General features: G+C 48.0%; 1 long non-coding RNA gene across 1 annotated transcript; it reads left to right on the forward strand.

Annotated features, from left to right (window-relative positions):
- The first annotated feature begins 2,340 nt into the window (after positions 1 to 2,340).
- On the forward strand, positions 2,341 to 15,745 carry LOC107968928 (uncharacterized). Its single transcript, XR_001710494.2, has 3 exons — positions 2,341 to 2,438; positions 3,112 to 3,391; positions 14,668 to 15,745. It is a non-coding gene; the product is annotated as an uncharacterized LOC107968928 (long non-coding RNA).
- The last annotated feature ends 432 nt before the right edge of the window (positions 15,746 to 16,177 follow it).

The raw sequence follows: 16,177 nt of genomic DNA on the forward strand, positions 1-16,177 counted from the left end.
ATGTATGTTTGCAGAAATACGCAAAACTTGCATCATGGAGATGATGATAGTGATTATGGTGATGGTGGTGACAGTGATGATGGTGATGATGATGACGGTATGATCATGGTGATGGTGATGATGGTGGTGACGGTGATGACAATGGTGATGGTGATGATGGTGGTGTCACTGATGGTGATGATGGTGGTGATGATAGTGATGGTGATGATGATGGTGGTAATGGTGATGGCAATGGTGATGGTGGTGATGGTGATGGTAATGATGGCGGCATCAGTAATGGTGGTGATGATAGTGATGGTGATGATAATGATGATGGTGATGATGATGGTGATAATAGTGATGATGGCAATGGTGATGATGGTGATGATGGTGGTCATGTTAATGATGGTGATGATGGTAATGGTGGTGATGGTGGTCATGTTAATGATGGTGATGATGGTAATGGTGGTGATGGTGATAATGGTGATGGTGATGGTGGTGATGATGCTGGTGATGATGGTGATGGTGATAATGGTGATGGTGATGGTGATGATGATGATGGTGATGATGGTGATGGTGATAATGGTGGTGATGGTGATTATGATGGTGATGGTGATGATGATGGTGATGGTGGTGATGGTGTTGATAATGGTGATGTTGGTGATGATGGTGGTGATGTTAGTGATGGTGATGTGGATGATGGTGATGGTGGTGGTGGTGATGATGGTGATGGTGATAATGGTGGTGATGGTGATGATGATGGTGCTGATGGTGATGGTGGTGATGGCAATGATGGTGACTATTTCGGTCTTCTCAGTCTGTCACAACAAAATACCATAGACAGGGTGGCTTAAAAAACAGAAATTTATTTCTCACAGTTCTTGAGGCTGGGAAGTTCAAGATCACAGTGCCAACATGGTTAGGTTCTGGTGAAGGCTGTCTTCCTGACTTGTAGATGGCTACATCTCCCTGTGTCTTCACATGGCGAGGAGAAAGAAAAAGAGAGAGGGAGAGAGAAGGAGAGGTGGGGGGGAGGGAGGTGCAGAGAGAGAGAGAGAGAGACAGCACACGTACACTCTGGTGTTTCTTCCTATACTGACATTAAACCCATCATAGAGGCTCCACCCTCATGACCTCATCTAAACTTAATTACCTGTCAAAGGCCCCATCTCCAAATGCCATCACGTTGGACGTTAGGGCTTCAACATGGAAATTTGGGGTGGGGGCACATTCAGTCCATAATAGTGATGATGATGATGATGATGATGATGATGATTATAGAGACGGTGACAATATGCATGGGACAGGGTGGCCTTAATGATTTATTCAGGAAAAGTATTAAAAATGCTTTGTACAATTCTTGGCACTAAGCCCTCAGTGAATGCCAGCTATGATGACTGTTGTTTTCGCAATAAGATTCTGGTTTTAAATCTGACTAAGCAATTTTATGTATATTTATAAGCATCTCTCAATAAGTGACCTGTATTAACTGAGACCCTTTAGTTTGTAAACAGCTCATTTATGCCAATTGGGGAAATTAACTGCTTCTCTTAACTAGAAGGTCTAGCTTCCATTAACATAGACTAAGAGGCTCAAACAATGTCTCCAAATCTTGGTCTCTCTCTGTCCCTTGATGGTTTTCTCTGAGCCAGTGTCGTTTTAAGTAGGCTCTCCCTGGGGGTGGTAAGGAGCTTCTGGCATCCTCAAGTTCAAATCCTCACAGTTCAGCAATCCCAGGACAAAGAGAATTTCTCTTTCTCGGGGCTACAGCAAAAGATTCCTCAAGGGCTCTCAGTCGAGTCATTTGGGATAAATAACATCTCTGGACCAATCGCAATGGTCAGAAAGGGTGGAGTATTCTGGAACTCCTGGCCTCAAGGGAACTTCCAGCCTTGGCTTCCTAAAATGCTAGGATTACAGGTGTGAGCCACCGCACCCAGCCTAGGATGGAGTGATCTCATGGCTGATACTGGGTCACATGCCCACCCCAAACCAGGTTGACTGAAAGTGGAGGGAACATGATTCTTTGAAGGGAAACTCAGGTGCTAGTAACAGGAGAGATGAGTGCTGACAGAGCACAATCAACAGCTGAGCACTGCATGTTCATGGCTTGGACAAGCCTGCTCAATAGGAAAACATCTATTTACCTGTCGACTGTTTGCCATACACCAAGCAAGGGTGTTGTGCTCTTCAGCCTATCCCCTGCAGAAGACCCAAGTAGAACTGAAGAAACTGGGCTTCTTACCCAGCCCCTAAGAGAGAGGCTTAGGCCACCACAGCCTTGGATGAGAGAAGACATCCCCTTCCTTGGTTCTTCCATTACAGCAATGAACTCACAATGAAGGGGAGGAACTGCCCAGTTGGGCAGCGCGATGGGAAGGAGCCCACCCACGACTGTGGATGTTTAACCAAAGCCTTCCTGTAGGACAGCAGGAAAGACTGGGTGGCCTGAGGGCAAGGTATGCTGGGTGGGTCTCCTTACTCAGAAAGGCCAGCGCCAGCAAACCACCGGGTCAAAGTTTGTCCCCTGAGAGCCCTTGGTTTGAGTTCATTCTTCTCAAGTGATATCATGAGGCATCTTTCTTCTGGAGGAGGAAAGAAAGTATTTCCCCCAGGAATGCACAATCAAAAGGTTGTTTCTGAGATTGGGCAGATCGTAGGAGCTGCAGAATTGAAAGTGGAGTGTGAATGAATGTGTGTGAGTGTGTTGTAGAAGAAGAAAGAATTAAGTGTGGACTTTTAGCATGAAATACTGTTCTTGACATCAGTTTCATTCATTTATATAGTGTATAAATTGTATGCTTACTCAGTAATCCATAGACTCAGCACATTGGATTATTAATCTACCTTACTTTGAGTGTATTTGTGAGAATGTGTATGTATGTGAGTGTGAGAGAGTGTGTGTGTATGTATGTGTGTGTGATATTATATGAGTAGGGAGAGGGAGAGTGTAGGGAGACTTCATGTCATCCTAGAAACGAATCCTCTAAAACTAATTATGGTAATAGCTAGTATTCATTGAGCATGTCCTATGCGCTAGGCACTGAGTGAGTGCTCTCCAGATCTTGTCTCCTTTGATCTCAGGGCAGCCAGATGAAGTGAGGGATGGACTATTGTTGTTATTTATTTCAGACGACAGTACTGCTGCTCAGAAAAGGTGACCAAAGTGGCCAACATTGCAATCTGGACCTGGGACTCAAACCCAAATCTGTCTGATTCCTAAACTGCAATCTTCCCACCAGATTCTGCGGCCTCCCACTACCTGAAAAATGGTTTTTCTCTGTCTCCTCACCTAGGAATGGAAATATCACTGAAACTAAAGAAAACGACCCTCCAGTCCAGTGGGTGCAAACTGGGGACTTCAGCTGGATTCACCCCTCAGGTGGCTTCTGTTTGGCCACCACCTTGTTTGGTAAGAATTTGGATTTAATTATCCTCGGGCAGCTTGTCATAGTCTCAGCATTCCACATTTCCACGTACCCCCAAATTCCAATCAGGTATGTTATCTGCCTGGCTACGAAAGGTGTTAGAGTTCATGACCAAATGCTAGTCCTAATTGTCAGGTGGCTCTTTGTAAAAGTGAACTGTAACTTCTGCCCTCCTTGATATAGCTCTACTTTCTGTACATAGATGTTGTCTTTCCCATTATGATGAGGATCATCGTGGTGGTGGTGATAGTGTGACAATGGCAAAACGATGATGATTTTGGTGATGGTGGTGAAAATGATCATGATTATGATGATAGTAGGGTTGGTGATGATGATGGTGACATTAATGACGGTGAGGAGAAGGAGGATGGGGGAATGGTGATGGTAAGGAGGATGATGGTGATAATGGTGACAGTGATGATGGTAAATGATGATAAGGATGGGAGCTCCAGTGGTGCAGTCGGTTCTGCACGCAGTACTTATTTGATGATAAGGATGGTAGCAATAACAGTAAGGATTATGGTAAAGATGGTGATAATGATGGCGAGGATGTCAGTGATGGTGATGGTGATGATGATGGTGAAGGTGATGGTGGCGATAGTGAAAATGATGATGGTGCTGATGGTGATGTGGTGATGATAGTGATGGTGAGGTGATGATGATGGTGATGGTGCTAATAAGGATTATTGTGGTGATGGTGATGTTGTGTCAGGGCTTAATCACGGAAGTGGAAGCACTGAGAAATATAGAACAAGGGACTTGTTATACGTACTCAATGTCACTCATTCATGGGAACTGGTTAAACTCCCAAGATTTCCATGGAAGGCTGTGGGCTGTGGCTGGTGCTAGGCCTGAAGTCAGCAGGGCAGACAGTCGAGAGGATGGATGTGAAATGAGGGAGAGCAGAGACAAGTTGGCCCCACATCTGCTTCTCACAGCCTCCCATTTTGCTGATCCAGGTCTCCCACATGAAAAGCTGGTGCCTTTCATCATGAAGCTGCTCTCACCCCATTCCTAGATTCTGAAACCTGAAGTGGGAAATCCAGGTTGCTGGAGAAGCCACAAACCACACCAGCCAGGTGTGCCACCCCACACCAGCCAGGTGAGAGAGAAGATCGGTGACAATGTGTGTAAGCTGCAACAACACTTTCCCTGTAGCCACCTTTGGGGCATAAAGAAGGGTCTCCTGTAGCCCCCACTGACCTGGATCCACAGACACAAAAATCTGGGAAATGTAGTTCCAGCTGGCGTAACAGTGATGGCAACAGAAATAACAATAACGAAAGACATGCATTTACAATCTATACCAAGCGCCTCCCATGTATCATTTCATTTAACTCCAGTTTCATCCACATAGCTCTGATGGGCTTGTGCGGTTTTCAACTCCATTTTACAAAGCAGTGGTTAAGTGACTTGCCCCGGTTCCCTCAGCTGGAGAATGTCTGAGCTGGGATTCCGCCCTGCACACATCTCCACTGTGTAACCTGAAGCTGCCAGAATACGCTCATCATGTCTGACCCAAAGCAAAGACAACTCTTGGTTATGGCTTTATGTCAGTATAAAGACATGTTTTGGAATTTTAAAACAATTCATGGGCCCTTCTTTATCACCTTCACAGAGCTCTCAAGGTCCTAGGGTACAGTATGGGTTGTGTTGATCTGAATAAAATTGTTCAGCCATGAAGGTGTACCACCGAGGTCCTCAGCTGCAGGGAATGTGGTCAGTTAGCCGTCTGCCCCTTTTGGGGGCCTGTGCCAGCTTCAGAGAGCCACTTAGCCCAAGCCACACCCTTCCTGGGGCAGCCACATCTCATGTCTAAAAGGTGGGAGTGTAAGCACCTTGGCATTTTGTCCAAGGCAGATGCTCTGATGGACAGATAGTCCTTGCTCCAGGCATCCCACCAGACTGGCCAGCGTTCTATCAGATTACGTCAAAGTCTGACTTCTCCCTCTGTCCAATCCTGTTTGTTCTGCCTTCCTTTCACGGGTATTGATCCAAAGAAAAACTTGTACCCCAAACTGTCTTAGAATCGATTCCCAGAGAGCCCAACCTGTGACAGATACGGTGAAGAATTTTGTCCCTTTTCCCCTCAGTTATACAGTCTCAAGGTGTGTGGATCATGGGTACATTTGTTAGACATCCTCCCATACCCACCTCTGATACCCTCAGTTCTCTGAGTCAGGGCTGTGGGTTGACGATGGAGACGGAAAGGAAGAAGGAAGAAAGGAGGGAAGGAAAGAGGGAAAAAAAAGAGGAGGGAAGAGGAAGGGAGAGAGGGAAAGAAAAGGGAAGAAGCCAGCACCTTCCCAGACCCCACAGTTCCCTCCTGACTGAACACACCACAGGCAATCAGTGTATCACTCCTTTTCCCAACTGAAAAGAAAAATGTCTTAAAGACCAGAAGAAGATCAGGAACACGGAGGTCTTTAATGCTGAGCCTGGCACCCAGGCCCTGTGTGGCAGCAGCAGCTGCTCTTGCCCCATCGTGAGGGATTTTCTAGGCTTATTTCCATTGTTTGATGAAAGCACGTCAGGCCATAACTCTTACGTGTACACAACCTCACTCTTCAACCCATACCTTTCTGCAGGTGTTAGGAGAGAGCTCAACCTCCGTCTTAGGGCCTGACTTCTGGTTTGCTGCTGGGTCAACAAATCCCACTTTGCTTGGTAACAAGGAGACCTGCATCCCTCCCACCGGGTTCATCTTTCCATTGACAGTTCAGCAGAAAAGGCCTTTGGGTTTGACAGCCACCCTCTGAGCTCTCCGCAGCAGGAGGAAAACGTCAGAGAGCCCTTGAGGCCCTGTTTCCTCACCAGAAGGAAGGTGGCTGACACAGCCATGATCACCCCCAATCTGGAGGCTCAGACTAGAGTGGCCCCAAATCCTTGGGGACAAGGCCAGAAAGTGGATGTGGCCACACAGACAGGTAAGGGTCACCTGAGAGGTGAGGTGCGGTCTCGAAGGTGCTGCACCACACACCCAAATTCCAAGGACAGAGACATCCACATGGATGTCCCACAGATAATCAGGAGGCCTCATGCCCTCTCCCCGGCAGGGGTGACAGCTCCTCCGACTTGCCTCTCAGCTCACAGAGGTTGAAATTTACCAAGGACATGCATGGCACACGGGCGTGTACACACACTCGTCTGACTCACACCTCATCCTCCCTTTCCCTTTAGCTGGGGAAGGAGGTGGAAAGGTGACGTTCAAGACTGGAGGGTAATTTGCCCAAGAATGCAGCGAGCAAACATCTTAAAACACCACGGAGAGCCTCTGAAAACTGATTAGAACCATTTGTGTGGCCAACAAGAATGAGGGCCGCCGAGAACTGGAAGCCGGGGACAATATCTGCTCTGTTCTGGCGCATAGCAGATGCCAGCGCGGCTTCTGACTTTATAGCTTTTTCTTGGCCTGTGCGGATGAAGGAGGCTGATTGAAACCGGGCCGGCGCTGGATGGGGAACAGCCTCCCCGAATGTGGCACAGGACCTTGCAGCCAGGCTGTCCTCCTCGCCGACTCTGGCTCCGCTGGCCACGCACGACAGGCGGGCGGATCTCTCACTCTCTCGGGCTCGACGCCGGGACCCCAGGCCAGGCTGAGAAGCAGAGCCTCGAGGCATCTGTCAGCCCCCAGGGAGCTCACACGGGCCCCAGAAACGGGAGAAAGACACGTGGGTCTCCCACAGCCCCTCCCGCAGCGGGGCTTTGGGAGGGGCCGTCCAGGCCGGGGCTGAGCTGCGCGCACTCGCTGTGTGGTCTGTCCTGAGCCCCAGACTTTTCGCCCGTCCACTTCACCGGCGGTGACTCAGGCTTGGGTAAGAAAACACCCGGTTTCCCAGCAGACTGGGACCGAGAGTCCCGGAACCCAGGCGCGGTGTCCCTGGTGCCCACTGAGGGGCTGGCGTTTAAGGCGCCTGCCGGCCCCTCGTCCTTTCCTGGGGCCTTTCGGAGAATCCGCGCAGCGCCCGCTTCCCTGCCAGGGGGTGAGGCCCACGGGAGGAAGCTGGAATGCGGACTGGAAAATGAAAATGCCCTGTTAATGAGCAGCCAGCAAAGACGGGAAACGCCAGAGTTTCCAGGAAGGGGCTTTGGAGAGCGGGCGCTCGGGCCCTGGGCCTCAGTGGCCGTGTGCAGAAAATGAGGGCCGATCCCGGTGGCTGGGGCCGGCCCAGGCCACCCAAGGTGTGAGTGGCACAGCTGAGCTCGGACCCCTGACCCCAATTCAGGGCTCCTTCCGCTAGGGCGAGCCCACCACCCGCGCAGAGCCCCTGACAGCTTCCCCAAGCCAGGCGGCGGCCCTAGGGAGGTTGCTCTGCTCCCCTAAGGAGAGGGCTCCAGGCAGGCACCATCTCACCTGCTTTTCACTCAACCACCTGAGGCGGAGCTGACCCTCCAGCATGGATCCCACCGCAGACCAGAGCACAGATCTGATCCAAACACGGACCTGACCCCCAGCACGGACCTGACCCCCAGCACGGACCTGACCCCCAGCACGGACCTGACACCCAACACGGACCTGATCCCCAGCACGGACCTGACCCCCAACACGGACCTGACCCCCAGCACGGACCTGACCCCCAACACGGACCTGATCCCCAACACGGACCTGACCCCCAACACGGACCTGACCCCCAACACGGACCTGACCCCCAGCACGGACCTGACCCCCAGGTGTGGACCTAACCCCCAGCACGGACCTGACCCCCAGCACGGACCTGACCCCAGGGCGCGGACCTGACCCCCAGCACGGACCTGACCCCCAGCACGGACCTGACCCCCAGGTGTGGACCTAACCCCCAGGTGTGGACCTGACCCCCAGGTGTGGACCTAACCCCCAGCATGGACCTGACCCCAGGGCGTGGACCTGACCCCCAGCACGGACCTGACCCCCAGCACAGACCTGACCCCAGGGCGCGGACCTGACCCCCAGCATGGACCTCGCCCCCAGCACAGACCTGACCCCCAGCACGGACCTGACCCCAGGGCGCGGACCTGACCCCCAGCACGGACCTGATCCCCGAGCTCGGACCTGACCCCCAGCACGGACCTGACCCCCAGCACGGACCTGATCCCAGGGCGCGGACCTGACCCCCAGCATGGACCTCACCCCCAGCACAGACCTGACCCCCAGCACGGACCTGACCCCCAGCACCGACCTGACCCCAGGGCGCGGACCTGACCCCCAGCACAGACCTGACCCCCAGCACGGACCTGACCCCCAGGTGTGGACCTAACCCCCAGCACGGACCTGACGCCAGGGCGCGGACCTGACCCCCAGCACGGATCTGACCCCCAGCACAGACCTGACCCCCAGCACGGACCTGACCCCCAGCACGGACCTGACCCCAGGGTGCAGACCTGACCCCCAGCAAGAGTCTGACCCCAGATCACGGACCTGCCCCACCCCCAGGCGCAGACCTGACCCCCAAGCGGATCTGACCCCCAGCACAGACCTGACCCCCAAGCCCGGACCTGACCCCAAGCTTAGATGTGACCTGAGCTCGGATCCGACCCCGTCAGAGTGCAGATCTGACACCCAGTAGGGATCTGACTCCTGAGCACGTCCAATTAAGGCTCTGAAAGATGTGTGGCCCCTTCCTTCCTCCCACAGTGTGTTACGTGTTGTGTTTCATGCTCAAGGAAGGGTGTGTATGTGTGTCCGTGTGAGAGAGACAGAGGTAAAGTATGTGTGAGAGCGTGCATGAATGTGTGTATGACAGTGTGAGAGTGAGGGTGAGATTGAGAATCAATGTGTGTGTGAAAGTGTGACAGGGAGTGTGCAAGCGTATGAGCGTGACTCTGGACGAATGCATGCATGCAGACGTGTTTTGAGGCTGAATGTGTTTTGAGTGTGTGTGAGTGCATATGTATGTGAGAATATGTGAGTGCATATGAGTGCATATGTGTGTTTGTGTGACTGCATGTGTGTGTGAATGTGAGATTCTGCGTGTGTGAATGTGTTTGTGCATGTGTGTGTGAATTCGTGTGAGTGCATGTGTATGTGTGAAGACTGCATAAGTGTGAGTGCATGTGTGTGCATTTGTGTGCACGTGTCAGTGCATGTGTGTATGTGTAAATGTGAGTATATGTGTACGTGAAGAATGCATAAATGTGTGAGTGCAGGTGTGTGAGTATGTGTGAAGACTGCACAAGTGTGAGTCAGTGCATGTGTGTGTGAGAGGGTGAGTGTGTGAGAGCGTGTGAGTGTGATATTTACTGAGCCCCACACCCACTCCTGTCCCAGACGGCCACACACCCCTGTGCTGGGCACTAACAATACAGAGGCCACCAGGTTGTAACTCCCACCCCAAAGAAGCGACGATCCAGCCGAGGACGCTGAACGCACCTCTAGAATGCAGTGCAATAGGGCACAGACCCATAGTTCCTCGAGAACCGGGACAGAATGTCCTCTCCCTCCCGAAGCTCAGTGCTGAGCACATGACTGATGCTAACATGCATGGTTGGTGGTTGGTGGCTTGTTGTTGGTGGCTGGTTGTTGATGAGCTGATTGGTTGGTTGGGTAGTTGGTTGGGTGGGTGGATCATTGTTCATTAGTTGGTTGGTTACTGATGTTAGTTGGCTGGCAGAAAACAAAAACCAGATAAGCCAGCATGGTACCCTAAACAGAACATGGACTTTGGGGTCACAGAACATGAATCCCACTCCTAACTCTGCCTTTTCCAAGCTCTGTGGTCATGAGAAAGCCCCTTCACACTGACATTTCCATGCCATAGGTTCCTCATCTGTAAAATAGGGATAATGGTAGCTACTTTGCAGTTAACACACATACAGTGACTAGGACATTAAGGGCACTCAGTGAATGGCAGACACTGTCACTATTTTTCAACATGGAAATGAAGGATTAGATTCTGGAGTGTGTAAGACATCTTTCCTGCAACCCCCAGCGTGACATCACTCGAGATTCTGCACACCGTCTCCATGTAGGCCCATGAGAAAAAAATAGGAGTCACAACCATTGCATAATATGAGCCAGCCTATAACTTACAAAGTGCACAGAACTCTTGAAGGAATTTCAAAGCCCATGGAGCTCAAAGCCCCCTTCCTCTGGCCATTTGGGATTAATGACTAGCCCGAAACACACATATCTCATAGAGAGAAGGTTCGCCAAATGTCACCAGCACATGACTTAGAAGCCTCCAAAACACTTTGTAGTTTGCAAAGCACTTTCACATATATTATGTCATGTGGCCCTCAGTGTACTCCTGAAAGGTAGACAGGACTCAATTAGTCTCCCCATTTACAGATGAGGAAACTGAGGCTCAGAGAAGCAAAGTTACTCAAATAAGTCACACAGCAGAGTACAAGATACAAGCTGTCTTTCCAATACTGAGACACATGGTCAATGTCTTAAAGCACAAATGGGCTGGGCATGGTGGCTCATGGGTGGGCATGGTGGCCCAGCATTTTGGGAGGCCGAGGTGGGAGGATCTCTTGAGCCCAGGAGTTCAAGACCAGCCCTGGTAACACAGCAAGACCCCATCGCTACAAAGAGAAAAAAAAAAAAAATTAGTCAGGCATAGTGATGAGTACCTGTTATCCCAGCTACTTGGGAAGCTGAGATGGGAGGATCACCTAAGCCTGGGAGGTCGAGGCTGCAGTGAGCCATGACTGCACCATTGCACTCCTGCCTAGGTGACACAGTGAGACTCTGTCTCAAAAAAACAAACAAATAAAATAAAAAAAACCCTAACAATCTGGAAATTGTTCAGATCAACAAAAAAGCACTAAAGGATACTTGGAGATGTGGCAAAGTAGGAATTCCATTATAAAGTAATAAAAATTAAATTCCTAGTTCAACTCATAGAAAAACAGTAAACTCCAGATACATTAAATAACTAAATATGAAAGGCAAAAAAATTAAAAATGTGGAGGAAAACACAGGAAATAGCTTTATAAATTTTGAGAAAGATTTCTTAAACAAGAGGTAAAGACAATATCATAAAGGAAAAAATAATACATTTGGAGATTGAGGGTTATGAGGCTGAGTCCCAATAAAGGACTCAATAGTGGCATTTCAGCAGTAAGCAGAGAAAACATCCAGGAGTGGCTGAATTCCTTCACATCTTCCTAGAATGCAATAATATATTCTGTCAAAGTCTTCAGCCTATCAAGAAACACTTATTATCACCAACATCATCACCATCATCATAACCATTACCATATCTTCACCATCATCATCACCATTGTCACCATCATCATCATCACCATCACTACCACCACCATCATTATCCACCATCATCCATCATCATCACCACCACCACCACCATCATCACCACCACCATCATCACCATCACCACCACCACCATCATCACCACCACCACCACCATCACCACCACCATCATCACCACCACCATCACCATCACCACCATCGTGATCCATTATCATCACCCTCACCATCATCACTGCCATCATCACCACCTCCACCACCACAACCATCATCACCACCATTATCATCATCACCATCATCATCATCACCATTATCATCACCCTCACCATCATTATCACTATTAGCATCATATTTCTAGAAATAGTAGCAACTAACATGTACTGAGCACTTACCATGCACATTTAATCTTATGCACTTTGTCTACATTCACTTATTTATTTCTTACAAAAACCCTCATAGGCATAGGTAGAATCACTGTTCCCATTTGGTAGATGAGAAGCTGAGGCCCACAGAGGTTATAAGACCTACCTCTGGTCCCACCGCTGGAAAATCGCGGGTTTGACACCAGGACTGGTGCACACCCACAACCTCTGTCCTTTTTAGGTGCTGGCTTATGCCTGTCATGCTGAGTTATCTGCCAAATGACTTCAGATCTGCCACCTTAAAGTCCACCCTCTTCACATGTGGGCCCAAATACATTCATCTATACATTTCACAAAAGTTCGTTAAGACCTACTAGATCCTAGGGGTTGTTCAACACCCCAGAGACCTGGAGTTTGATTTCACATGGCTCATTTAATTGCGTTCTGATGGCAAATACCAGGGGAAACTTCTTTTAAGTTTAGAAATGCAAATATATATTCAATATTTTCTAAGAGGTCCATCATATAAGCATCAATGTGAGGACATTGAGCCTAATGGAAAGTGAAAGATCCATGCTGGAGAAGGTGGGAGTACATAAACCCCATCCCCACCCCAGGTTTGCTGGAGAAAACTGTTTTTGCAGGTGGAAAATGACTGCATTTCAATCAGGATCAAATTCCAAGGGCTTTGCCAGTGCCCACAAGTGCCCACATGGTGTAGAGCTCTGGCTTGGCCAACTTCCTACTCAATAACCTATTTCTACAGGTCTTTGGATATTAAAAAATATATAATACAAGAAAAACTCAGCAGAAACCCAAATGAATGGATTCGTTCCCATTTTAATGTCGTTTGAGGGTGTTTTATAGCCTGCACTGTGTATCTTTCACACATCTATTTTTAAATACTGCAAACTTAATGACCACGATAAAATATATAAAACCCTTTACGAAATTTCATCTACAAAATTACAGCAAAATCTAGGAGGTAAAAATGTGCAGTCGTTGCTGTTAGACACTGATGGAGGGAGGCTGAAATGTACTAAGTCAGTCCTCTTTTGAACAAGCTGCATGAGTTAATATCTCGGTCTTCTTCCTTATGGTTGCCCCAGTTGTAAACCCATCTTCTTCATGAAATGCAGGAACTTACAAATGATCAGATACCATTGAGTGAAAGTCAATCTACAAAAATTCCAAGGACCGGCTCATGCTCTTAAAACCACACTTCTGTAAGAAAGGCCTTAGGCTACCTTTAAAAAAACCAGCTAACACCTAATGCAAGCCAGGTACTGTTTTAACTGATTTATATACAGTATCTCATTTAAGACTCAGCACAGATCTGTTAGGCGGGTGCTGTCATTGTCATTCAATGTCAGATGTGGCCACTGAGGCCCAGAGAGGTTAAGCAAGTTGCCCAAAAACACACAGCAATAGGTGGCAGAGCCAGACTTTGAACCCCAGCCAACTATCTCTGCACTCTGCTCTTAACCATTATGCTCTCCTGCCTCTTGGGAATGCCTCTGTTATAATAGCAAGGCGGTACTGGACTGTAGGGACTTTGTTACCAGACATAGAGACAACATTATGGCCCCAGTTTCCCCATTAGAATACAATTCCCTCCCTCCCGATGAAGCAGGCAGTGATTCCATCCAATAATTGTGCTACAACCAGCCCATAGAGAACTTTGGTGTGAATTCAAGAAAGATTTTCCTTCTTCAATCTGTCAGAAAAATGGCCACAACATACTTTTTGTTGGAACAGGTCATTTGACTACCATCTGCCAGAAAAGTGTCATAATAAGCATTTCTATCTATATCTGTGATGAGAATGGAGCCCTTGGGGTTGTGCAGTGCACAACCTGAATAATTATACATAATGGCCCTACCTTCCATCCTCAGCCAAGTCAAAACACATGCAGTTTGGACAGTGTCTGTGCAAAACTAGATGACAAAACGACAGTTGAGCAAGGGGCTAAGAGTGTGGTCCCTGGAGTCGCACCTCCTACAGTCACTGTCAGGATTCGGCAGGGTAACACAATTCAGTGTTTCTAGAAAGTGTTCGGCAAATGTCAGTTATTGCTCTCATCAGTCCATTCAAACACCCTCTTCCTCTTTCTCCCCCTCAGTGCCACCAGGCAGCATTAGAGAGGATGGACATATTAGACAGGCTGGACATTTCTTTCCCAGGGGAGGGGGAGGATGTCTCAACCCAGCTCATCAGTTCCTAAAAGACCCTGCTCTCCGCAGAGGTTCCCATTCAAGTTTTCTTACTCATTTTATTAAAACTTCATTCAAATGTCACATCCCCTCTGCCCATTCAGGGGAATGCTGGGTTACTGGTGCATAAGATGACTTGACATCTGCACTTTGTATCTTTTACACACGTATTTTTAAATACTGCAAACATAATGACCATGATAGAATATATAAAACCCTTTATGAAACCCTTTGACACTTTTCCTCCCTATATACAGTTGGGCATATACATGATCCCACTGATCTTCCAGGCAACCCGCTGTCCTAGGTGCTCTTGTGCCCACTGCACAGATAAGAAATCTGAGGCTCAGACTGGTAAGAAGCCTTGCCCAAAGTCACACATCCTTTAAGAAGCAGAGCTGACAATTCCAACTCTGATGTGTTTGAACTTCATAGCAATCGTTCCTAACCAAAGTGGGTAATTTAGCCAAAATAAAACCATTTTGTAAACTTCATAGGTAAAGCTGACAGCAGCCAAGTCATAGCCCCTGAAACATGCAGCAGATGAAGACAGCGGCCCTCGTTGGACAAAAACCACATCTGCTTCCCTTTAAAAGAAATGACAAACAGAATAGCTGCTCACCATTCACAGCAACAGAGTCTAGAACTTAAGATGCTCCAAGCATCTTAACACCTTCTCAACTCAACGCACCAACGGAAGGGTCACCCTGTATAAAGAAAAACGTGTTCTTCCTTTTAATGTTTTCCCTTTCAGTAGGACCCCATCACCCTTTTTTAAGTAACAGCTTTATTAAGATATAATCTACACCATGCTAGGCATGTTTATGGCTATTATCTCATTTAATCCATATCATCATTCCATTGCACTAATTTGAAAACCAAAGCTCAGAGAAGTAAACGTTCTCAGAGCCACACAGTTGCTCCATGGTACAGGCAGGATTTGAACCTGGATCTCCCCAAGTCCAATCCCAAAGATACTTCCACTGCTCCATGTTTCTCGTGCAGTAGATGGCAGTAGATAGCAGCTGCCCTTTATCATTTTATTATGGTATGTTTTAGAGACAGCAAGAGCCTGTACTTTTGTTTGGCTTACAGAAACTCAAATGCATGCAATGTATCACTTCACCCATGCATATCCCTGGGTTGAAAATATGCCCACATCTATGGAACACCTAAGAACAAGCATTACACAAATAAACCTTTTCCCTAAATTTCCCTGTGATTCTTGGAGCTACTGAGACAACACTCCAATATTTCTGTAATTTTTAAGCCCACAAAGGAAAGTTAGTGTATAACAAAGGCCTTGGTGGCTTTCAGCTGCATCCTAAGACTCCTCTCGTTAAATTTCTTAATAGACTGGCCTCATATCAGAGCCCAGGAGGAGATGGTCCACCTAGGAACAGGGGTTCTAATAGTTAACTCTGAAAGTGGAAGCAAGCCAGTGACAAGGAGTTGAAACTAAAGAAGACAGGAGACCTCCGTAAATGTCCTTCCAGCATAGACCTGAGGTTCTGAGCAACTGTGGGTAACGCACAAACCATTATTAAAACCAATAAAATACCATTATTTTACAAATAATTAAATTCAATGCCTTGAAGCCAATTATTTATTCTATAATAAATTAAAGCTAATAACATACTATTAAAACCAAAAAAATCCTTACCTTTGGTGTAATGACAAGACAGGTGGAATACAGTCTAGAGAGACCATCCCAAGGGACAAGGTCATGAAAGGAACCTTGAACACAGCAAAAGTGGAAACCAGAGACGACAAAAAAGGTCTCCACTTAAGTTTGATGGATTAAAAGTGGAGAACTGTGTTAAGAAGGACTCTGAGGCTAGGCCGGGTGCGGTGGCTCATGCCTGTAATCCCAGCACTTTGGGAGGCCGAGGCGGGCGGCTCACGAGGTCAGGAGATCGAGACCATGCTGGCTAACACGGTGAAATACTAAAAATACAAAAAAAAATTAGTCGGGCATGGTGGCGGGTGCTTGTAGTCCCAGCTATT

Source organism: Pan troglodytes, chromosome 18 (assembly GCF_028858775.2).
Source record: "Pan troglodytes isolate AG18354 chromosome 18, NHGRI_mPanTro3-v2.0_pri, whole genome shotgun sequence".
Classification (NCBI taxonomy): Eukaryota; Metazoa; Chordata; class Mammalia; order Primates; family Hominidae; genus Pan; species Pan troglodytes.